The sequence below is a fragment of the Spermophilus citellus genome (assembly GCF_964194105.1).
Source record: "Spermophilus citellus genome assembly, chromosome: 5".
In the NCBI taxonomy this organism is placed as follows: Eukaryota; Metazoa; Chordata; class Mammalia; order Rodentia; family Sciuridae; genus Spermophilus; species Spermophilus citellus.
Window position 1 is genome coordinate 122374083 of NC_138186.1, and position 25770 is coordinate 122399852.

The window sequence follows — 25770 nt, forward strand, 5'->3', positions numbered from 1 at the left end:
AAATATATATAGAAACACAGGGAGCCCAAATGGCCAATATTGAGAGAGAGGGGGAAAAATGCTGAAAGCATCATGCTACCAGAAGTCAAAATATTCTACAAAAGTATAGTAATAAAAAAAACCCCCATGGTATGGGCATAAAAACAGACACATAGACAAATTGGAGCAGAATAAAGAACCCAGAAATGCTCTTATAACCAACTGATATTTGACAAAACTTTCAATCATGGAAAAATAACAATCTTCAGCAAATAGTGTTGGGAAAACTGGATATCCATAAGCACAAGAATGAAGCTAGATCCCTCTCTCTCACCAGTTACAAATACAACTCAAAAATGGATTAAAGACATAAATGTTAAACCTAAAACGATGAGACTACCAGAAAGAAGCAGGATGAATGCTTCAGAACATTGACCTATCCTTAAGACTCTCCAAAGAGTTTTTAGATAAGGCCTTAAATGCATAAGCAACAAAAATTGACAATTGATTTTGTATCAAAAAGCTGCTACAGAGCAAAAGAAAGAATCAATAGAGCAATGAGACAACGTACCAAATGGAAGAAAAAAAAAAGATTGCAAACTATTTATTGACAATGGATAACATACAAAGTTATGGTTTAGATATAGTGTCCTCCCAAAACTCGCATGTGAGACAATGCAAGAAGGTTTGGAGGATAAATTATTGGGTTTTAGCCTTAACATAATCAGTGAATTAATCCCTGATGGAATTAACTGAGTGGTAACTGGAGGCAGATGGGAGTGTGACTAGAGAGTGTGGTTCATTAGGGTTCATGGCTAGGGACCACATATATATGTAAACCAAAAAACCATGGTATGGGCATAAAAACAGACACATAGACAAATTGGAGCAGAATAGAGAACCCAGAACTAATCTCATGTGCTTATAACCAACTGATTTTTGACAAAAGTTTCAATCATGGGAAAAGAATAATTTTTGTATATTTGTATACATTTATATCTGGCAAGTATAGCTCTCCCTCTCTGCTGTCTAATCATCCTGTGAGCTGCTTCCCTTTCCTACACTCTTTTACCATGATGCTCTGCCTCAACTGGAGCCCCAAGGAATAGAGCCAGCCACTTACGTACTGAGATCTCTGAAACTGTGAGCCCCTAAATAAACCTTTTCTCCTTTGCCGTTGTTCTGGTCAGGGCTTTAAGTCATAGCAGCAAAAAAACTGACTAACATATCCAGTATAAATAAGGAACACAAAACACTAAATAACAAAAATACTCCAATCAATTTAATAATGAGCTAACAATTTGAGCAAATATTTCTCAAAAGAAGACATATAAATATTCAGTAGAAATATGAAAAAAAATGTTCAGTATCAATAATCTTTGGGTAAATACAAATCAAATTCACAATGATATGCTATTTCACCTGGTTAGAATGCCTATTCTCAGACAAAATATAAGTGCTGGTCAGGATGGCTAAATTAAGCATAAAAATAAAATGAATAAAGTGAAGCCACATGAGTGCTCATACAAGGTTGAAGGGAGCTTAAATTTATAAAACCCACCTTAGAAAACTAGCAATACCCACTGAAGCTATATATATGCCAAACTGTTGACCCAGCAATTCCATTCCTTGGCATATACCCAACAGAAGTGATTGCTTATGTCCATCCAAGGACATAAGCAATGGATGTTCATCACAGCATTTCCTTAATAACCCACACCTGGACATAATCCAAATTCCTTTCAGTAATAGGCAGGATAAATAAATGATGCTATATTCATTCAATAGAATGGCATTTATTAATACAGAACAAAATAAAAATAAAAACAACAGGATGAATCTTGCATACATTCTGCTGCAAGCAACTACTAGACTCAGGAAAGTATATAGTGTATGATTCCATCTATATGCACTTTAAGAACAGGTAAAGTGACTTTGGGATATAGTAATGGTTGTCTCTTAGAGTGGGTGTTGATGGGGAGAGAAGTGATAGTGTTTGTGGTGCTAGAAAATTCTCATATCTTGATTTTATCAGAGACGGCATGGATAGACACATAAAAATCCATTGAGCTGTACACTTAGATATTTTACATCTCAAAAAAAAAAATTACTGAGTATTGGAGTAGTCATACCCAAAATTCTAGTATTGAAGGGAGACAACTCTATTAGAAAAGCCACATGATTCCCACTTGCTTCACACTCTTTGCATTCTTGCTTTCTAGCTGTTCCTACCTTTTCACCAAGCACTGAAGCTCTATTCTTCATCTTTTGCTCTTCCCCTGAATTCTGGACCTGTGGCTACGTTCTGTCAATGAGTTTTCTTTCATTGTGTATCTTCATCAATAATGTAATCACTTAGGGAATCTATGGAAACTAAGAATCTTTCTGTCCTACAAAACTTACATTTTCCTTTAGACATTTCTAAGATTGTTTCTCCCATCTGGAAAATTATCCCCCTTTCCATTTCATCTACCCACAACCTATTACTTTCTAGCATCCACTGAAATATCACTGCTACGGGATCCTCTTCTGGTTCTCATATTCTTTGCATTATATTTATGCTGCATATCGAACACTATTTTTGATATTCTGGACACCCCCTTGACTTATTTCTTCATTTCATTCAGAGTTTTCCTCAAATGTCATCTTATAGGTTTGTACTATAAAACCATTCTTAAAATTTGTAAACCCTCCAGTTTCCCTCTTCCTTTCCATTGCTTTATTTTCCTCTCTTGCACTTACATACATGTAGATGGACACACATCAGAACAAACAAAAATATTCTTCAAAATAAAAAATAATAGCTAGCACACAATGGATACTCATTACATATTTCATAAATGAGTAAGTGAATGAATAACAAAAATTTATGATTTGGGGCACTGAACAATGTAATTTACCCTTTATGTGTTTTAGTTAATATTTTTATTTGTGCATGTGTTGTCATTAAATACACTAAATTTATTATTCACTCATTTACTGCAATGTATATTTCTGGGCTATTTGACTATATCCACATATCCTTATTAAGCTATCCGGTAATCCTTTCCTTTAATGAATGTTTCAAAATACATCTATGTATTAAAATGTTTACTTTACTTTTGCAATTTATAAAATCCAGTGGGAGCATTGTAAAGATTAAAACAGCAAAATGCACATTCTTTGCTACATTTAAATAGATGTAATTTGAAGAAACAAAATAACATTCAAATCAACAAAATTCTTAAAATCCTAAAAATGAAGCACTAAGGAGAAAGCTGATATTAACATGACACATGATTGTATAATCAGTGATGAGATCTTAGAGAACTGAAAGAAGATATGCAAATCCAGACATATGTGAAGCAATGTGAAAAGTAATAGACCCACATCACATATATTGTTTTACCATAAACAGTTTTATTGTCTGATGTTTTTTTTTTTGTTACATCCCCAATTTTGCTTTAAAAAAGAAAAAAAATACATTGTTTTACTAAGAAAAACGTTATGATTACATATTACTGCTTAATTTTACTTAACAATTTCAAATAGTCCGTATAGCTTTTCTAACTCAGGATTAGTCTAGACAAACAGAAGGGGAACACATTAGTTGAGAATCAAGAACAGCTTCGTTTCTTAAAGACCTCCAAATCCTTATATGAATGAACAGTTTGATATTTTTTTAAAAATTGGCTAAATTTCTCAGCATGACCTTAAGTATTTCTACAGCCTTGTTTAAAAACCCTGCACTGATACATGCTATTATGAAAATATTCTTAGTGGCACTAGTATCTTTAAATTGTACTGATAGTTTTAATTTAAATTAAACTCATTGTTATCAGTGCCTGCAGATGTATGAGAAGTTTACTGTATAAGTGGCACCATAAAGTGAAACTGAATAATACAACAATAAAAATGAAGGCAGGTTAATTAAAATGAAGCCCATGAAGACTTCTCTGGGAAAAACAACCTATTTCATATTGTAAGTCAAATTCTTTCCTTCCCCGGTTTCTCACATATCCAAATTCTAACATTTATAATTGGAAATAAAATTTTTATAGTAAATTGGAGTGAAGAATTGAATGTGAAAACATGCCAATGTAGGTAGGTGGGATTTTTAAAAAATTCCATTTATCTTTTTTTTTTATGTTTTAAGGAAGTGCATTTAAATTATTCCAAACAGTACATTATGAAGCCAAGCAATCAGCAGCCCAGCCAAGCTGAAAAGAGGAATGAATTTGCCTGAGAAATAAAAGGACAGGGACAGTTAAAAATGAAATATTTTGTGCTATTTAAATTGCAAATGTAGTTATTTTTTATCAATATCTCCAGTGCCTTTTTAGCATTTTTGAATAAATGATGAAAGTAGCATCTTTTTTCTCCCCATTGTTACCAATGGTTTAGACAGTACAATTAATTTCTCTTGGAACACAAATTTTGTTGTTGTTGTTTTTTCTCTTTAACATTTTGGCAGTTGTTGTTTTTGTGTTCAATGTTTCCATCTACTTGGTGGTAGATCTGATAATTTTATAAAAGAAGATATTGTCCATCATAAGAGAAAGTAAGATAAGTACTAGAAGAATAATGACATTCTGTAGAAAATTCATAAACATGTCATTTTCTACCATTTTCTTCATTTTATCCTGAAAAGTTTAAGCTTTTTAACTCAGTATTTCAGCTTCTTAAAAGATGATTTCAAATATTATAATTTTTTTCCAAGCAACTTCTAAAATCAATTGTTACTAAAGGTTTTGGGGATAGCTGTCATCTGATTCCCTTTGTATTTAGCCCTTTCACTAAGATGGTAGGCTCCAGCTCTCTTTTCTCCAACGTCAGTATGCTGACTATGGCCTCTGGTGTCATTTGCATTCACTAAGTAGTATAACCTTAGAGAAAAGTTTGTTCAAGCCTTTTCCTAGATTTCTACTGAGTAAACAAAATTGAATTCACAGTATCTTGGCCACAGAAGAGAGTGATTAGTTCCATTGTAACTCACTGGCTATCTTCTTGCTGAGGCAAAGTGCTTCTCAGGGAAGGCCCCTACATTGTGCCATCTACTCCTGTCCTCTCAGGAGACCTGACAGAAGCTTCTCAGATCCTAGAGATCTCAGATCCTCACTTGCCCCGAATTCTGGAAAGTTTTTTGTTTTTTTTTTTTCCAAAGAAAAGACTTATTTTTCCATACTGTCCCAACTTCAAAACCTAGGTGACACCGTGACCTGATTGCACCCAAAATGGGACAGCTAAGACTGAACTTTTCTGAGTAGAAAAAGCCCCCAGAAAGCTGCTTGTTCAGATGTGGGAAAGTTCCAGACAGCAGAGCACATATTTGCTATAAGGTTCTGATCCTGGTCTCTATTCTCCCACTCTAGTATGTATGATTTCTGAGATTTGGGATATGGCTTCTGATCAGTAGGAAGTGTGATTCAACAGGTTTCATTAATAATAAAGCATTACTTTTGTCTCCCTGTGCAAGTTTCTCAGAGACCTTCTGAAGTGGTTGAGCAGCTGCTCCAAGACAGGAGTACAGCATCTGCAGGGCATCACAAGGAACAGTTTAGCAATCTTATTTAGACATCCTCAAAAAAAAATGGCATTTAAGATTTTTCTTTAATTGTTTATTAAGAATTTCCTCTAGATCACATTTTCACCTACTCTTGATATATAATTTATAGTTACCCATGAAATTGTTCCAATGTTTTTATAGAATAAAACAGGATATAATTTAAAGTATGGTCATAAACAATTTATTCATCATTAAATTTCTAACTGAAAAAAAAATGTTTTCAGTTTTACATATTTTACAATTTTACAAGGCCTAGTCAAAACTGATGGATCCTCTTCATGAAATATTCCAGCACTGCCCCATTCTGGCTGATCTCCCCATCCTTGGCTCATCCATAACAATATGAAAAGGTCAGTTCATTTTCATTCCATGTGCCTCATGGAACTTATTCACTTTGTGTATCAACTATTTTTAGATTGTAATTACCCTTGTGTTTTTTTTTCCAATCTAGCAAATATATTGTGAAATTTTATAGGGAAGATGTTTGTGGACAGTCTGTGATGATACTACTAATAATTAAACTGTATTGAGCTCTTGCTACATGCTAAAGATTCTTCCAAGAATTTTTTTATACACTAGCACATGGGTCCTCACAGAAAACTTATCATCACAGAGGTAAAGGTTAAGTAGCAAGTTGTAAGTAGTCGAGTTGTATTAGCCATAGCCCCTAATATTTCTCCCTAAACTCTAAGTTTTCTTATACACAGGAAATAATGAATTTGAACCCTTAACGGGTTTGATAAGGCCCATAATCTCTCCAAAATATAGTGATATTTATAAGTTTGGAATCCAAAGAGCTTTAAATTTCTACCTTTATATGGAAGAAATGCCAGGCCTGTATCTGAATCAGATATAAATACAGAACATGAGCGCTGAAAGAAATGTAAATTTTTTAGTCTTTTGCTCCTTTTCATTTTCCGAAAGTCACAGAGTCATTGGTCGGAGATGCAGAATGCTGGTCCAGACCGTTTTTAATTTAGTTTAAGTTGAATTCCCAGGAAATATTTTTATTGTGTTACCCTGCTGGAACAGGCCATTAGTAAATGAATTTATGGAGGAAAGTTTCCCTCACAAAAGCCCTTATAGCTGGGCTTTCACAAGATTTGCTGAGTACTCTATGAGTAATAGATTTAAGAAGGTCAAGAAAACAGACGTCTTTTTTATACTATATGGTACTTTATTTCATCAATTCTTTGGTCTCCATGTGGTAACCTTTCAAAAACATTTTAGAGCGATTCCTTAAAACCGCTTATTGAATTTAGATATAATAGAATAGAATCTCACAGAGCTTTATATTATTTTTTGCTTTATGATGAAATCCAAGATCTTTTCTTATTTGCATGGTTTTCTAAAGCATAATTCAAATACAGGTAAAGAATTCTGACATTTCAGTATGGCTTTCTCTTCAATTTCTAGTCATTTATCAAAAATACTTTCACTTTTAATTATAACTTTTTAAAATGTATTTGACTTTGTGATTATGTCCACAGATAAATCTAAATGTAAGTTGTTTGTAGTAATTGTTTATCATATATTGAAGTCTTTACCTTACTTCTCTAATTAGGTGTCAATTCATACATTCATTCAATCACTCTATGTTCATTAAAAGAATATTATATAATGAATTTTTGTTCTAGGATCTAAAGATATTTTACTGAGCAAAATAAACATATTTCTTGTCTTTAACCCACTGAGAAACCAAGACATGAATAAATTACACCACTATATAAATTCTTTGATCAGTTCCATAAATCAGAATATGTTGATAGTCATGAAGCCTTATAAGAGATGTGCATCATCTCTAGAGAGTGGAAAAGGTGAGAAGTTGTAAGAGTCCTGATAAATTATTATTTGAAAAAGTTCCACAGAAGACAAATATGTGAATAAATGAGAAAAGAATTCTAGGCAAAGGAAGCAGCCTGTGCAAGTGTCCTGAGGTAAGACAGCATATTATCTTCTGAAAAAAAAAATGAAATAGAGAAAACATAGTGGAAGAATGTAAAGCAAAGGAAGAATAGCATAAGAAGAGTCTGGAGCATTTGACAAGAATCAGATTAAATCAATATTAAAGATTACATCAAGGATGCCACTATTTATTATAAAATAATGGAGCCACTAAGGGACTATTTTGGAAAGAGGGTGACATATTGGAATCGAATTTTGAAAAGCTCTTAGAAATTATATTATCCATTTGGACCGGAAGTGGAATAAGTGTAGATGTGGAAAAACCCAATTCAGATGATGGAATCCAAGACTAGAGTAGTTTACAGAAGAGGAAAAGTAAAGATGCTAATGACATTTAGAAACAAAACATTTCTAAACCAGAAATGAATTAAATATAACTGGCAAGGGTAACAAAAATCCCACTTTGATTTTTTTTATTTGTTCCCATTAGTTACACATGACAGTAGAATGTATTTTGTAACATCATGAATAAATGGAGTATAACTTCTCATTTGTCTGGTTGTACATGATGCAGAGTTAAACAGGTTGTGTAATCACCTATATACACAGGGTAATAATGTCCTATTCATTCTCTTATCCTTCCTACTCCCACAAACCTTCCCTTCTCTCATTCCCCTCTGTCTCATCTGAAGTACCTCTATTCTTCTATAGCTGACCCCCCAACACCCGCTGCCACCTTACTGTGATTGACCATCTACATATCAGAGAAAACATTTAGCCTTTGGTATTTTGGAATTGGCTTATTTTGCTTAGAATATTTCCTGCTCCATCCATTTACTGGTAAATGCCTAACTTCATTCTTCTTTAAGGCTGAGTAATATTCCATTGTGTGTGTGTGTGTGTGTGTGTGTGTGTGTGTATACCAAAAAAAAAATCACATTTTAAGGATGACTTTGATTTCTGGCTTGAGAAACAAATCAGATGATAAAGGGTACATTCTGAGAAAAGGACATGGCAACACAATCATTTGGCCATTGTGTAAACTTTGAAACATAAAATGGAGAAGAAATAAGACACGAGTCCTAGAGCTCAGTAATAGTTCCAGGATAGACATAAAAATCCGGGTCATCAACACATGACAAACTTTGGAGAAGAAGAATCAAAGGTCAATTTAGAGGGACTTTCATTCTCTAAATCTGAGCAAAAAATAATTACCCAATCTTGTCTTTTTTTTTTTTTCAAATAATCTACATCTTTTCTTTATCCCTTCTATTTGGGTACTTTTTCTTACCAACTCTACATACACTAATCCAATGTCTCCTAGGTGACATTCCTATCTCAGGAGTGATTCCAACTCATCTTTTACTTGGTATGAGTCAGCATATTTGCTTAGATTTTTTTCTGTACAACTGATTTCTAAAGAATGAAGATTGCATTCCAAGGGACTTTGGAGGGACATTGCAGGACTGTTTCTTCAAGATCTAGTCTTCACATGTATCTCAGGATTCATTTCTTCTTACCAGGTCTGTACAATTTCTGAGATTGAGAAGTGAGTCAGCACAATGCTTCTTCTCATGCACCTCAGAGATTAGCAAATACAGGTCCTAGAAGACACTCAGCGAATGTTCATTGAATAAAGAAGTAATTCTGTAGTTACCTCTCAAAAGATATGGTGTTGAAATTATAATTCTTAATTTCTCAAAGACATTCAACCATTGCTCAGATTTATAAACTCTCAAGGAGAAATAAAAGTTTTTGAACTCTTATTCAATACAGGAAAACAGCCTGAACACACACAAGGAGTCAGAAATTAAATGTTCTTTAGTTCTTTAATGTCTAGAATTTTGTAATGCCAGTAGAGTAATCTTACCAGTGGGACATTTCTTTTTCAGCTTCTTAGGCTGCTCTAAATAAACTTGGATAATAAATTATCAAAGCTATGATGCCAAATTAAATATAGAAACTCTTCATTTTCAATGCTGAATAAGAAAGCTTTTAGTGCTTGCTTTGGCAGCACATATACTAAAATTGGAACTATACAGAGAAAGATTAGCATGGCCCCTAAACAAGAATGGCATGCAAATTTGTGAAGCATTCCATATTTTTTCAAGAATTAATAAATGGTAGGGATTCAAACTAAAAAGCTTCTTCTCAGCAAAAGAAACAATCAATGAGGTGAAGAGAAAGTCTACATTTTGGGAGCAAATGTTTGCCACACACACATCAGATAGAGCATTAATCTCCAGGATTTATAAAGAACTCAAAAAAAAAAATAACACCAAAAAAAATCAATAAATGGGCCAAGGAGCTGAACATACACTTCTCAGAAGAAGATATAAAATTGATCAACAAATATATGAAAAAAAGTTCAACATCTCTAGTAATAAGAGAAATGCAAATTAAAACTACTCTAAAATTTCATCTCACTCCAGTCAGAATGGCAGTTATCAAGAATACAAACAGCAATAAGTGTTGGTGAGGATTCGGGGCAAAAGGCACATTCATACACTGCAGGTGGGACTGCAAATTGGTTTAACCACTCTGGAAAGCAGTATGGAGATTTCTTAGAAAACATGGAATGGAACCACCATTTGACCCAGCTATCCCACTCCTCGGTCTATACCCAAAGGACTTAAAATCAGCATATTACAGGGACATAGTCATATCAATGTTTATAGCAACTCAATTCACATAGCTAAACAGTGGAAGCAACCTAGATATCCTTCAATAGATGAATGGATAAGCAAAACTGTGGTATATATACACAATGGAATATTACTCAGCATTAAAAGAGAATAAAATTATGGCATTTTCAGGTAAATGGACAGAGTTGGAGAATATCATATTAAGTGAAGTAAGCCAATCCCACCCCACCCCCCAAAAAAACTGAATGTTCTCTCTGATAAGTGGATGCTGATCTGTAATGGGTTAGGGAATGGGAAAAATGCAGGAACTTTGGACAAAAGGGAAGGGAGAAGAGGGGAGGGGGTATGGAGGCAGGAAAGATGTATGTCTGCATATAAGGTGCGACACTACAACCTGTACAACCAGGGAAATGGAAAGCTGTGCTGCAACTGTGCACAATGAACCAAAATGCATTCTGCTATCATATATACCTAATTAAAATAAATAAATAAATTTAAAAAAAGAATACACACAAAAAAAGAATAAGAGATAAACAGCCAAGTAATACATTCAAGGTTGTAAATGTAAAATTTTATGTCCAGTAAAAAATATTATTCAAAAGTAAAGTCAAAATAAAGATGTGAGTACACATTTTTAAAAAAGAAAGAAAGAAAGCTTTTTAAATGGCAACCACTGATGAAGGCATATAAACACATTGCTACTCCGCAGAGGAAGGAGCTTTAAAGATCACTTGCTAATCAGAAACAGTATTCAAGAAATTTATGAATGTCTTTGTACATGCAGTGTTTCCAGGTGGGAAAAGTCTGCACATTCAGATATAGTTTACTCAAAGAATAATGCCTTCTCTTCTAAGTTGATCAAAGTTAAATCAAAAGTAAATAAAAGTCACTGTTAACAATCAGCATTCCCTGGCAACTAAGGACTCTGGATTTCTTTTTCTGAACATCTGCCCAGCTGTCTAAGATTGGTTTATGATTGCTGCCTCTGTAGATATTGTTGACATTCTGTTTTATATTTTATCTTTACTTGGTGTTAAGAAATGCTACCTGAATTTCTTTTGAATTGTGTAAGTTCCTACTTATCTACTCAGTCCAACTGACTCATTTATTTTCTTATCCAATTCAGGAAAAAGAAAAGATCAGTCTAGCAGCATATATTTAAAATATATGCTAACATTTGCATAAAATTAAGAAAGAAATTTTTTATTACCTGAAAGTAATATTGTTTAAAGAACACAATATTTTTGGTATGTGTGTGTATATATAGTCCTGGAGATAAACGCAAGTCCTAGAACATGTTAAACATCTACTTTACCACGGAATTATAGTCACAACCCCCACAACTAAAACTTAAATATCTATTCCATAGTTCTCATTTTCCCCAACCATACCTAACTCTTCACCTCTAAACAGATGTTCTTCTTGTCTTCTTGTTAATTTATTGAGTTAATTTATCTCTTTGAGGAGATAGAGGCTACCTTTCATTTGTAGGTTCTATTGTTTCAACCCATTTTTTCACTCCATGTCCTATTAATCATTAAGACTGTGTGAATTTACCTTGCCACTAACACCTGACTGATTTCTTAGATGAATTGGGTTATCCAAACTTCTAATATTTGCATGATTGGTGACCCAGGACATAATCCTCTAATCAGATTTACCTCTAGTATAAAAAAGGAAACAGAGCTGGAACAGAACTTGTTTGTCAGCAGTATTCAACCAAAGAAATTTTACTGTTAACTATCACATTACAATTATATAAATGCTTTGTATACAATATGAAGCAAGAATATAATAGTTTCAAAGATGACATTTTAAGATATATCCTTCTTTAAGCCAATTCACAAACCTTCCATAAAATATCTTAAATGAACTTGTTTAAGAAAATAAAAGAATTTTATTTAATATCTTATTTAGCAACTTTTAATATCATAATTGGAAAACACTGCTTTAGTAGCTATTATTATATTCATTAGGAAAAGTATAAAGGAACAATGGATATTGTGTCCTAGTTTATATGCAGGTATAATGAGAATTCAGAAATATTATATTAATGTTATTTTTATAAAAGCACATATGAAATGAGTTAATTTATTGACATTTCAGATGTTCATGCATATAAATTAATTTCAAATAGCTAATACATGTAGGGTTTACCCCCATAATTTTGTATGAACAGCAATTAATTTATTATATGGTTAAAAATACTTTTTTCTTTAAAATACTTTAACTGAGCTAGGTATAATGACACATGACTATAATTTCAGTGACTCGGGAAGTTGAGACAGGAGAATCATGATTTAGAGGTCAGCCTCAACAATTTAGTGAGGCCCTAAACAATTTAGCAAGACCCTATCTCAAAATAAAATTAAAAATGCCTGGGGACTTATCACAGGAGTGCTAAAGCACCCTGAGTTCAATCCCCAATAAAATAAATAGATAGATAGATAGATAGATAGATAGATAGATAGATAGATAGATAGATATAGATAGATAGATAGATAAAATACTTTAGCTGAATTCACTTGTATGAGTAAAGCATAAATGCCCTAATTTTCTGAAATAAACTTGACTAATTATTTTTAAATCCAGATGGCAAAAATATATGAACACTAAATTTCACAATAATGTTGCAATAAACTTAAATTTACATAGTGCTTGTGCTTATTGAAAATGTTTTTTTGAAAGAGCACAATATAGTCAAACACAATTTGAGACTTTTTTCATAATACTATCCCAGAGCACTTGCATGTATTGAAAAATCACTTGGTAGTCCCTTAATATGTACAATTCTGGGGGTTTTCTTACATATGTTAGCTAAAAATACTCAATTTAAAAAAAAATATAGGAATGAATATTTTAAATATGAGTATTTTTAAATAGTAGTTTGTCTAGAATTTAAAAAACAGTCAATTACCTAAGTCAAAAATATTGGGAAACATGATTTGCATTCCTTGATATTACAAACATAAAAATAATAGTTACTTCTGATATTTATGTTGTTAGTCTCAGAAGGTTTTGTGAACAAAAGTGATAACCAGCCAATCTTCAAATTAATCATTTCACATTGTTTTAGTAGCCTATTGTTCTCAAGCAGCAGTGATGTTAAAAACAAACAAATAATGTAAAGTCTGGTACTCAAAGACAAACAATTATAAAGCTACTCTGATTGTAGGGAATGTTCGGTGTAATTTGAATTAGCAAATTGAAGTGGGTGTCTTTTTCCAAATGTCCATTAATGCTAATGAGCAAAGAAGCACAGAGTACTAGAGCTCCACTAATCAGGAGTTGTCAATGGTGGGTCAAATAACCAAGTGATGGAGGCAAATTTTATATACTTAGTAATAAGTAGGAAATTATTATGTATGGTTTTATCTTAATTGGTTTGAGAATTAATTGGGTGATAACAAAAGCTGGCATAAAGGTTTTCATTTGAGTAGAACAATTAAAAACCCCAAAAGGCTTGGAGTTGATGATAACCACTCTACTGGATTAACTTCTAGCTATAAAATCAAAAGAGATTTATTATTTATCTGAAAATTGAGTTAATGTTAATGACTAATGTATATTACTTAGCTGGGTACATTTCAACTTTTCAAAGCATGTTTCTGTGGTCAAGGTCAAGTCTGTATAAAATTGATATAATAGAAAGCGATTTCCATGATGACATTTTTTCTCATTTACATCAAAATTGGAAAAGATAACAAGACATAGTATTTTTTACCTCTACACCAAGAGCTGAAATTTTTCATTTTATCCATCATCTGTTCAATCTGCCATACTAAAACTATAATATTGGGCTCAACTTAGAAATAAGAACAATTTAAAAAACTCCTGTCCTTTGTAACAAGATAGATAAACCTGGTGGACTTTGTGTTACGTGAAATAAGTCAAGCACTGAAAAAAAAAAAAAAAACCACTCTGCTTTTCACACATATGTGGTATCTTTTTAAAAATAGAATTCAGAAGCAGAGAGAAGAGAATGGTGGTTACCAATGACTAAATAAGTAGAAGATATTAGCCAGAGGATATAAAATGTCATATAAACAGGAGGAATAAGTTCAACAGATATATTATATAACATAGTGACTATGGTTAATAATAATGTATTATATAGTTGAAAATACCTGGGGCTAAATTTTGTGTACTCATGACAAAAATGATATGTATGTGAGGTTATGCTTGATTTAGCCATCTCCATTATGTATACATATTTTATTTGTCAATTAGAAAGGAAGAGAGAATTGATAAGGTCCAATTATCTTAATCTTAATTTCTAAAAATTTTATTTTATCTTTAAATGCTGTAGGAATAGCTAAGAAAGATAAGTCTAGCCTTGATATTTATTACAAGTGAAATATTTGGGGATGAACTCTAGTTTATCAGTGACTGATGACATAAAGTTCATTGTCAGTTCATTGTCAATCAACACTGTTCATTTATTCCTAGAATCCTAAGAAAATATTATAACTATATAATGACTTTTAGTCACAACTGATTTTCATATATTTACAGTGCTGATCAAAGGAATGTATTTCTAGTTTAATCCTTAATTAATTAATATTCAAAAGAAACATTAACTCTTCTCCTAGCTTTTGTCAACTAATTTCTTACCAGATAGTATGAATTCAATTTGCCTACATTTTTTCTTTTCAATTTTCAAAAAGAAGAGGCAATGTTTTTCATGTCACCAGATTGTAAAGCAGATTATTTAGACAAATGCCAAAAGCCTTAAGTACTTATGAAAGGATTAGTCTCAATTTTTAATACAGTACTCAATGTGTATTCTGTTTCCTAAAAAGAAATGGAATTTTAATAAAGATATCTTAAAGTAAAAAATGTTTGCTTTAAATTCAGCATAGATTTCTCTTCCTTTAAAATGCGTTTGAAAAATTTGTTTTCTGTATGATTAACGGTCTTAAATTATATTTGTGAGAAATTATTATCCAGGTAGGTAAACTGTATCTTACACTCACACTAAGAAAATATTGGTCTCCAATGGAATTTTTTGAGTAGATCTATGCAGATAAAAATAACAGAGAGTGAACACAGTAAAATATCAGAAAATATATTATATAAACAAGAAATGCTGAATTTGTGCTTTGAAAACTGTTTCAAGTATGTGAGCTCTTTGTATTATCAACAGTGTCTTCACAATATCATAGTCATTCAACAGACTTGACAAGCTTTGTGTGACTGAGGAAATTTAAAACTACTTTGAAATTCTCTGAGCAACTCACAGATACCATCAAAACATGCAGCTATAGTATCAAGAAGTGTTGAAGAATTATGCTTTTGACGTTGTGCCAAGAAACGTAGTGAGCTTCTTTCTTGTCCATTATCAAGCACAGGTCTGCACCCAAGCCTTTGGGCGAGGCAGCTCCATAGATATTTCTCATACATCAGCTTACTGCACTAGTTTTAAACCGGAAAAAGCCTCTTTCTCAGCCTACGGAAGCAACCTGATGTAAGCAGAAAACTACAGAATGCACAGGCAGGACAACTATCTCTGCCATTAGCCAGCAAATCGAGGAAAGCCCCCAGCATTTGGACTTTACATCTGGAAAATGATGGGTGTGAACTTGCTGCTGTCCCATTTAACCCTCCAAGAGCTGGTAATGCTTCAAGTCAGTCAAAAGTACAGCTCTTAGTACAAGGAAGATGACCCAAACTAGCTTTTTCTAAACTGAAAAGTCTGTTAAATGGAACAAATTGCAATGGACCAGGAAGTAAGGAAGAGAAGAAAGTAAGAACAATAGGGAAAACAAAGCAGGAAGAAGGAAGTAAGCAGACATTTTTTGTTTTTATTTGTTATTGCTTTGATTTTTTTTCTGACTTTCCTAAATTGAGCTGTTCTTATTTTTTTCATTGTAATTTGTTATATATAATTTGTTATATATGACAGCAGAATGCATTACAGTTCATATTACACATATAGAGCACAATTTTTCATATCTCTTGTTGTATATCATTACCCTAAGTACATGTATGAAGACACAAATGGTGTGACTATACTTTGTATTGATTTTTTATTTCAAAGGCAGGAGTTGGAATTCCATATTGGACATCTTAGAGATCTACCTAAAGGCTGTGGTTCACCTGGCTGTGTCTGTCTTCATTGCTTTAATTGCTCAGACACCTTAGACAAATCCCTCCATAGTTATGGTCCTGTCCCATTGTTCTTTCTCATAATGACATCACTGCCCAGAAATACCAAAAACTTCAATTTTCAAATTTTATCTATCCCTAAGTCTTGACTATTTTTTCCCCTCATTAAAAACTCCTAAAAATCACACAACTCTGTCTACTCCTGTCATTCCCGCCTGTCATATCCTCTTTGCTGGACACTATTTGCCTTTCCCAGTCAAACCTGTCTCTATTCTATAGCCATTTAAAAATCCATGCCAATTATATTACTCTAAACTTAAAGGCTGGTTGTGACTTTCCACTGCTCTTCAGATAAAACCATATTCACCCCAAATGCTATCTATTAGAACTGTCTGAAATCATGAAAATGTTCTCTGAACATCTCCAGCCTGGTAGTCACTACCCACAGTGGGTCATAAGCACTTGTAATGTGACTAGTTAAAGAACTAAATTCCTAACTTGATTTAATTTTAATCAGTTTAAATTCTAATTTAAAGAATCACATGGGCCAATAACTACTGTTTTAGGCAGGATAGCTCAAAATGTGATCCACATTGTCTAGTCACTCCATAAATATTAACTGAATGAAGTGAGTCTTCTTTCATCACTTGGTACTCTTAATTTGATTTGAAATTTTCTGGGAATATTTTTAGCAAATCTTTGTGTAAATATGAAGCATGCAAAATAGCAACCAAAATAAGACTTATAAAATTGCCTCTCAGACCAACAAGGAAATGGAATTTGAAAACTGCCTTAGCATTTAATGGTAGGATGATCATCCATGAATACCTGAACTGAGAACTCAAACACACTGATTATTTGTATCTGATGTGCCCATAACAGCCTATCCTTTATTTAAGTTGACAAATTTGGGGGAAAATCTCTCATAATTTTCTCCATCCACCTGAGGTCCACAAATCCCTCTGCTCTTTATATTTTAGTTTAATCCCCTTTCAAATCACTTGTTCCTATAATTGGCATTTTTATCTCCTTATGTGCTTCTGCTTGTCCCCATTTCACACTTGCCGTCAGCATACTTTTCTGGAGCTTAGTACCTTCAAAGAGCCGTGCGCAGTTCTACTGTAACTTAGACTCTTAAGCTTCTTTTCAACGGTCTTTAAGTTTTAATCTTTTTTTCCCCCATCGTGACATCTTCAATCCTTATTCCACAAATAAATCTTGCATTTTTGAGGGGACAGGTTTATGGGGCAATCTGTGCATTTATCCAGCTTGCCTCCCACCTTGAAGACAAAGGAGTCATCTCTCTGAATTCTCTGAAGGGCATGTAATACTGAATCTACATCTAGATGTCTGTCTACACAAAATGCTTCAGTAATCTACTCATTATAATTCCACAAAGCACTAAAGAATTTCCATTTCACAACGACTCTTTTTTTCCCATATTTTGTATTGATGATCATAATGTTCATAATGATGGAATTTATTGTGACATACTCATACATGCATGCAATATAACAATATGGTTTGGCCAATCATCCCTAGTATTTCCCCTTTCTCTCCCCTCCTCCCTCCCCTGATCCCTTTCCTATACTCTACCTATTTTCCTTCAATTCTCTTTAGTCTTTCACATGTATGTGAAAGTATGTTGGGAATGTTCACCTTCTTCTTTTCTCAATGTAGCCCAGGGCATGGGTGCATAATAATTAGTAGGCAAAAATATGAGCTCCACGTAACACCTTTGCTGTTATCCAACTGTTTGAATCTAATCCTGTGTTAGTCAAGAAAAAAAGTTCATTTTGGCTCACAGTTTCGGAGGTTCTGGTTCTTTGTCAGTTGGCTTCAGTGCTTTAGGTCTGTCGTGAAACAGCATATCATGTCAGGAAGCATCTTAAAGCCAAACTGCTTACTTTGTGATCAGAAAAAAAAATGGGGCCAGTGTTCTACTATCCCCTTCAAGGGCATGTCACCAATGAACTAATGACTTCCCACTAGGCCCACCTCATAAAAGTTCCACCACCTACCAATAGGACTACCCTAGGGACCAAGCCTTTAACTCAAGGGCCATTGGGGACTTTCAGTACCTTAACTAGAGCACGTCCCATCACTTAAAAAATAGTAACAATACTTACTGATACTAAATCAGTTTATTCAGTTTGAATGCCTACTTATCATAAATTTTGCAAATATAGGTTCCTATTTCCTCTTACTGCTAACATTTGATAAGGCTTTTCCTTCAAGGATTCCTGAGGCTAACTATACGGTTGAAGCCCATAATTCCCAGGTAAAATGATGACTTGGTCCTTCAGTGACTTTACCCCATCATGTCCAATAATCTAGAATTATTTTTATTGACTAAGTCCAAGTACCTAGTGTGACTGGATTTCAGATAACTGCTAGGTCTCTACCTACTCTTCATTACATGGTCGATTATTCTCATTCTCTTCTGCGACTGAAGCACTAATATCTACATGGCTGGAAGCATGACTAGTACTTTCCAGTCCTTTATTGTACTTGTCAATCTCCAAACACTTGTCTTATTTTGAATGGATGGGTGTCTTGGATCTCACATCTATCCTCCATTTAATTTCAAATATTGAGTATCATTTTTTTATCGTATTGCATTTTTTTGGACAAATTACACCTAAGTTTGCCCTCATGCACTAGATCACCTGGTTGTCATTGCAGACACCAGCCACCAAAACTGGTTAATAATCTGCCCCTTTTGTTCTTGTTCTTTTCTATCCATGAGCAAAGGCTCATATTTCCAAAGCCCATGCCTCTCTCTCTAGCCCAACCTGTTAGGATGAAAAATTCTTTATACAAACACAAGTAAGAAAAATTAGAAAGGGATAGGTTCTAGTTGAGAAAATCTGGGGAAAAAATAAACTGTTTTCTAGTATAATATCACCATTGCCATTATATATATTATATAGATGAAATTGTAGTAGAAAGGAAACAAAAAATGTTCTAGCAGTAATTGTTGATTTTTCACTTTAAAACTGAATTCAAATAAGTTAATTTGGTGGCACATATTTTTTTAAAAAAACTGCATTCTTACACCCAAACCAGCACTTCCATAAATACTCCTCACACTGCTCACAAGTTCTCTAGGGTGAATGGAATAGTTTCTGTATTCTGCATTAACCTAATGACATTTGAACAACAACTGACCTGGAAAATCTGGAGAACACAGTCCTATATGTCTAATAGCTTTTTAAGGTGAAAAGTCTATCCTCCGTAGTGGCAGGCAACACAGGTTTAGTGGCAGATGTCTTTAAGCCTAGCTGCCCCAGAATCCTTAAAGTGTCAAGGGATTCGCTCTCAACCAGGCCCGGGTTTATTCATTTTCTCCTGCTCTACATTTAAATTCTTGATTCTTAAAGCAATAGGTGGAAAAATGTGTTCCATCTTCCATCTGTCTTCCAACCTAGTATCTTTTAGACCATCACTTTTATGAAAAAGGCATTCTCTCCCTTTGTATTCTCCAAGAATTAGCTAAGATGCCTGATCTAAAACCTATAGAAATTGTCAACTTAGAACTAGAAAAATAAATGCTAGTGATGTATGTACATGTCTAGTTTAGGTGAACAATTTTCATTAGAATCACAGAAGAGGCATAATACACCCGTCTATAGGTTTACTTTCATTACAATAATTATAATAGGAAGCCTAAAAATAAGAATAATATTCAGTGTAACTTAATATTCAAATGACCAAGTTAGAAATAATCATGCTTCAGAATTTATAGCGCAGGATTATTTAATATTTTAATTTTTATTGGTGCATAATAATTATACAGATTAGTGAGTTTCATTATTTCATATTCACATAAGCACATAATATAATTTGATCAATTTCATTCCCCAGTACCTTTCCTTGCCCTCCCCCTGCTCCCCCGCCTTCCTTTACTCTATTGGTCTCCTTTCTATATTCATAAGATCTTTTGTTTTCTTCATCTTCTTCTTTTTTCTCTTTAGTTTCCACACATGAGAGAAAATAATTCAATCCCGACTTTCTGAATTTGGCTTTTTTACTTAATATAATATGCTTCAGTTCAATCCATTTTCCTCCAAAAGACACAATTTCATTCCTCCTTATGGTTGAATAAAAATCCATTCTGTATATATATACCACATTGTCTTTAACCATTCATCTGTTGATGAACACCTAGGCTGATTCCATAACCTATTTATTGTGAATTGTGTTGCTATAAGCATGAATTTTTTTTTTCTGTACATGGAAAGAATAACATCTTCATGGGAAGAAACACTTTTAGGCACAGTTTCCTCTGTGCATTTTAGTAACTATATAATAAAGTCAATGTTGGTTATTACTAAATTTAAGTATCCTGTTTATTCTCAACTTCAACTTTGGATGAGCAACTGTGGTTAAAAGGGCAGATAATTCAAGTAAACAAAAATCCAGGACTAAATTTTTTAACATGCTTAATCCAATTAATTTTCTTCCACTGTGTATATGTTCCCTTTAAATTCAGATTGTATGGTATTGTAGAGTATTGCTAGTTTTATTTATTATTTCATGGCAAACAATTTCTTCTGATTCTAAGAATTATTTAAAGCCCTTATTTTAATGAATGAATTATATGTTCTTATGTGATGGTGATTCTGAATACATGTCACACTATGTATATTTAGTTTGTTTCTTATGTAGTCTTTAGTACAAAAATTTTAGTAAATATTTTGTACATGTTTCTTCCAAATTACTATTTTTTTCTTCCCTTTACTTATTTATTTATTTTAAATTAAAGTATACATTTTAAAATTATAAAATAAAACATTTGTCTATTTTATAACATAAGACACCCATTATGCCATCTAGTATAACACACTCATACAACCACCCTTTAATAACTTTGAATTTTATTGACATGTAATTATATTTTATTCTTCTTTCCTATCTCCCTCATTTCTCTAACCTAATAATCATTATCCTGAATATCATGTCCATTTTCCCTACTTTCCTTTTTTTAAATTTTTAAATTCTAATTAGTTATACATGGCAGTAAATGCATTCTGACACATCATATATAAATGGAGCATAACTTCCCATTTTTTGGTTGTATGTGATATAGAATCACACTGGTCTTTAGTCATATATGCACATAGGGTAATAGTGTCCACTTCATTCTCTTGTCCTTCTTAACCCCAAACCCCATTCCCTCCCTTCACTCCCTTCTGTTTAATCCAAAGTACCCTACTTTTCCCTAGCCCTTCCTATTTTATTATGAATTAGCATCTGCATATCAAAGGAAACATCATCCTTTTTCTTTTTAGGAATGGCTTATTTTGCTTAGCATGATATTCGCCAGATCCATCCATTTCCTGGCAAATGCCATAATTTCATTCTTCTTAATGGCTAATATCCATTGTGTATATGTACCACATTTTCTTTATCCATTCATCTGTTGAAGAGCACCTAGGTTGGTTTCATAGCTTAGCTATTGTGAATTGAGCTTCTATGAATGTTGATGTGGCTGTGTCACTGTATTATCCTGATTTTAAGTCTTTGGACATATTCTGAGGAGTGAGATAACTGTGTCAAATGGTAGTTGCATTCCATGGTTTCTAAGGAATCGTCATACTACTTTCCAGAGTGGTTGCACCAATCTGCAATCCCACCAGCAATGTCTGAGTGTATCTTTGTCCTGACATCCTTGCCCACATTTATTGTTATTTGTATTCTTGACAATTACCATTCTGACTGGAGTGAGATGAAATCTTGGAGTAGTTTTAACTTGCATTTCTCTAATTGCTAGAGAAGTTGAACTTTTAAAAGTATATTTGTTAAACGATTATATTTCTTCTGTCAAGTGTCTGTTCAATTCCTTAGCCCATTTATTGATAGGGTTATTTATTTATTTTTTTGTTATTGATATGCTTGAGTTCAGGTTCCATATATATTCTGAATACTAATCCCTTCTCAAATAACAGTTGACAAATCTTTTCTCCATTATTTTGGTTGTCTCCTAGCTCTGTTGATCTTTTCCTTTGCTACACAGAAGCATTTCAGTTTGCTGTGATTCCAGTTTTCATATTTTGCTTTTGTTACCTGTGCTTTGAGGGTCATAAAAATATTGCCTATTCCAATATCCTGGAGCATTTTCTCTATTTTCTTCCAGGTGTTTCATAATTTCAGATCTTACATTTATGTCTGTGGTTCACTTAGAGTTGATTTTCCAATAGTGAGATATAAGAGAAAAAAGACTACTCATAAATAAGGTCACAGTCTGAGATTCTAGGTGGACATGGTTTGAGGATACTATTCAAATCACTACAATACCCCTCACAGAACTTATTTCTAGAAAATTCTGGGAGTCTTCTGTCTTTATCTGATTGCTCTGTATAAGGGCTCAGAGCCTAGAGAATCTGAGAGTAAGGAGACACACACAACATGGAAGCCAAGGGTCTCGACTTGCTTAGTTCCTATCCCTGCCCACCAGCATAGCTCCTTTTCTCCCTGACTAGTGTTTCTCATTGCTATACTGCATACAAGGCTGTAGCCCCTGAAGTGATTTCCTTCAGGCTTTTAGCCTGTTCTGAAGAAAAGTGGAAAAAATGTGCTCTCTGGTGTCCTGCAGCAATATTAGTGTTTGCAAAATGCCTCTCCCATTAGATAATTCCAATTTAAAATACATATTAGATTTGATAAAACTCACCCAGGCTGACTTTTTCCTTTGATGGTTTCAATTTCAGGCTTATCCAGTACAAGTGATTACAATGCTAAGGCTTTTGACAGAACAGGGGTAGAAGTTTTGAATTCTAACCTGCAATTTCCAGCTCCAGGGGATAATAGCAGAGAGAAAAACAACAATAACTTAGTTGTAGGATGTGAAGACATGCTGAATTTCCTCCTTAGTTTTTTTTTAATTAATTAACTTATTTATTTAAATTAAGTATTTATGACAGCAGAATGCATTTTGGTTCATTGTACACAATTGCAGCACAACATTTCATTTCTCTGGTTTTATACAACGTAGAGTCATACCATATGTGCAGTGATATGTGTACCTAGGGTAATGAAGTCCATCTCATTCCACCATCTTTCCTGCCCCCATGTCCCCTTCCCATCCCTCTCTCCCCTTTGCCCAATCAAAGTTCCTCCATTTTTTCCATGCCTCCCACCCCAGCATCTACTTGACAGAACATTTAGCCTTTAGTGTTTGGGGATTGGCTTACTTCACTTAGCATGATATTCTCCAACTTCATCCATTTACCTGCAAATGCCATAACTTTATTCTCTTTTAATGTGAGTAATATTCCATTGTGTGTATATACCACAGTTTCTTTATCCATTCATCTATTGAAGGATATGTAGGTTGCTTCCACTGTTAGGTATTATGAATTGAGCTGCTATAAACATTGATGTGGCTGCATCACTATAGTATGCTGACTTTAAGTCCTTTGGGTATGGAGTGAGGAGTGGGATAGCTGGGTCAAATTGTGGTTCCATTCCAAGTTTTCTAAGGAATCCCCATACTGCTTTCCAGAGTGGTTGCACCAATTTGCAGTCCCACCAGCAATGTATGAATGTGCCTTTTCCCTCAAATCCTCACCAACACTTACTGTTGTTTGTATTCTTGATAACTGCCATTCTGACTGGCATGAAATGAAATCTTAGAGTAGTTTTGATTTACATTTCTCTAATTACTACAGATGTTGAACATTTTTTTCATATATTTGTTGATCGATTATATATCTTCTGAGAAGCATCTGTTCAGCTCCTAAGCCCATTTATTGATTGGGTTGGTTTTTGCTTGTTTGTTTTTATTTTTGATGTTAGGTTTCTTGAGTTCTTTATATATTCTGGAGTTTAGTGCTCTATCTGACATACAAGTGGCAAAAATTTGCTTCAAAAATGTAGCCTCTCTCTTCACCTCATTGTTTCTTTTGCTGAGAAGTTTTTAGTGAGTCCATCCCATTCATTGATTCCTGATTTTATTTCTTGTGCTTTAGGAGTCTTATAATGGAAGTTGGGACCTAATCTGACATGATGAAAATTTGGACATCCTTTTTCTTCTATTAGGAACAGGGTCTCTGGACTAATTCCTAGGTTCTTGATCCACTTGAGTTGAGTTTTGTGCATGGTGAAAGATAGGAATTTAGTCTCATTTTGTTGCATATGGATTTCTGTTCTCCCAGCACCATTTGTTGAAGAGGCTATCTTTTCTCCAATGTGTTTTTGGCACCTTTGTCTAGTATGAGATGACAGTATTTATATGGGTTTGTCTGTGTGTCTTCCATTCTGTAACATTGATCTACATGTCTATTTTGGTGCCAATACCACACCCTTTCTGTTACTGTAACTTTGTAGTATAGTTTAAGGTCTGGTATTGTGATGCCTCCTGCTTCACTCCTCTTGCTAAGGATTGCTTTGGCTATTCTGGGTCTCTTATTTATCCAAATGAATTTCATGATTGCTTTTTCTATTTCTATAAGAAATAATGATGGGATTTTAATTGGAATCACATTGAATCTGTATAGCCTTTGAGTAGCATAGCCATTTTGCCAATATTAACTTTACTTATCCAAGAGCATGGGATATCTTTCTACCTTCTAAGGTCTTCTTCAATTTCTTTCTTTAGTGTTCTGTAGTTTTGAGTGTAGAAGATTTTCACCTCTTTTATTTAGTTGATTCCCCATTTTTTTGAGACTTTTGTGAATGGAGTAGTTTCCCTAATTTCTCTTTCAGAGGATTCATCATTGATGTATACAAATGCATTTGATTTATGGGTATTGATTTTATATCCTGCTACTTTGGTGAATTCATTAATTAATTCTAGAAGTATTCTGGTGGAGTTTTTTGGATCCTCTGACTATAGAATTATGTTGTCAGCAAATAATGATAATTTGGGTTCTTTTTTAAAAATTTTTATCCCTTTAATTTCTTTTGTCTAATTGCTCTGGCTAGAGTTCTGGATAAAGTGCTGAATGAGGGCATTCTTGTCTTGTTCCAGTTTTCAGGGAAAATGCTTCCAATTTTTCTCCAATTAGAATGATGTTGTCCTTGGGTTTATCATAGATACCTTTTATAATGTTGAGTTATGTTCCTACTGTTCCTACTTTTTCTAGTGTTTTGAACATAAAAGAGTGTTGTATTTGGTTAAATGCTTTCTCTGCTTTAATTGATATAATCATACTATTCTTATCTTTAAGTCTATTGATATGATGAATTATATTTATTGATTTTCATATTTTGAACCAACCTTGAATCCTTGGAGTGAACCCTAATTGATCATGGTGCACTATATTTTTTAATATGTTTTTTATGGAATTGTCAAAATTTTATTGAGAATTTTTGCATTAATGTTCATCAGGGATATTGGTCTGGAATTTTCTTTCCTTGATGTGTTTCTGCCTAGTGTTGGTATCAGAATGATACTAGCTTCATAGAGTTAAGGGGTACCTTTGGAAGGGAACCTTCCTTTTGTATTCCATGGAATAATTTGAGGATTATTGGTATTAATTCTTCATTGTAGGTCTTGTAGAACTCTGCTGTGAATACATCTGGTCCTGGGCTGTATTTGGTTCGTAGGCTTTTGATAGTGTTTCCTATTTGCTTGTCTGTAAT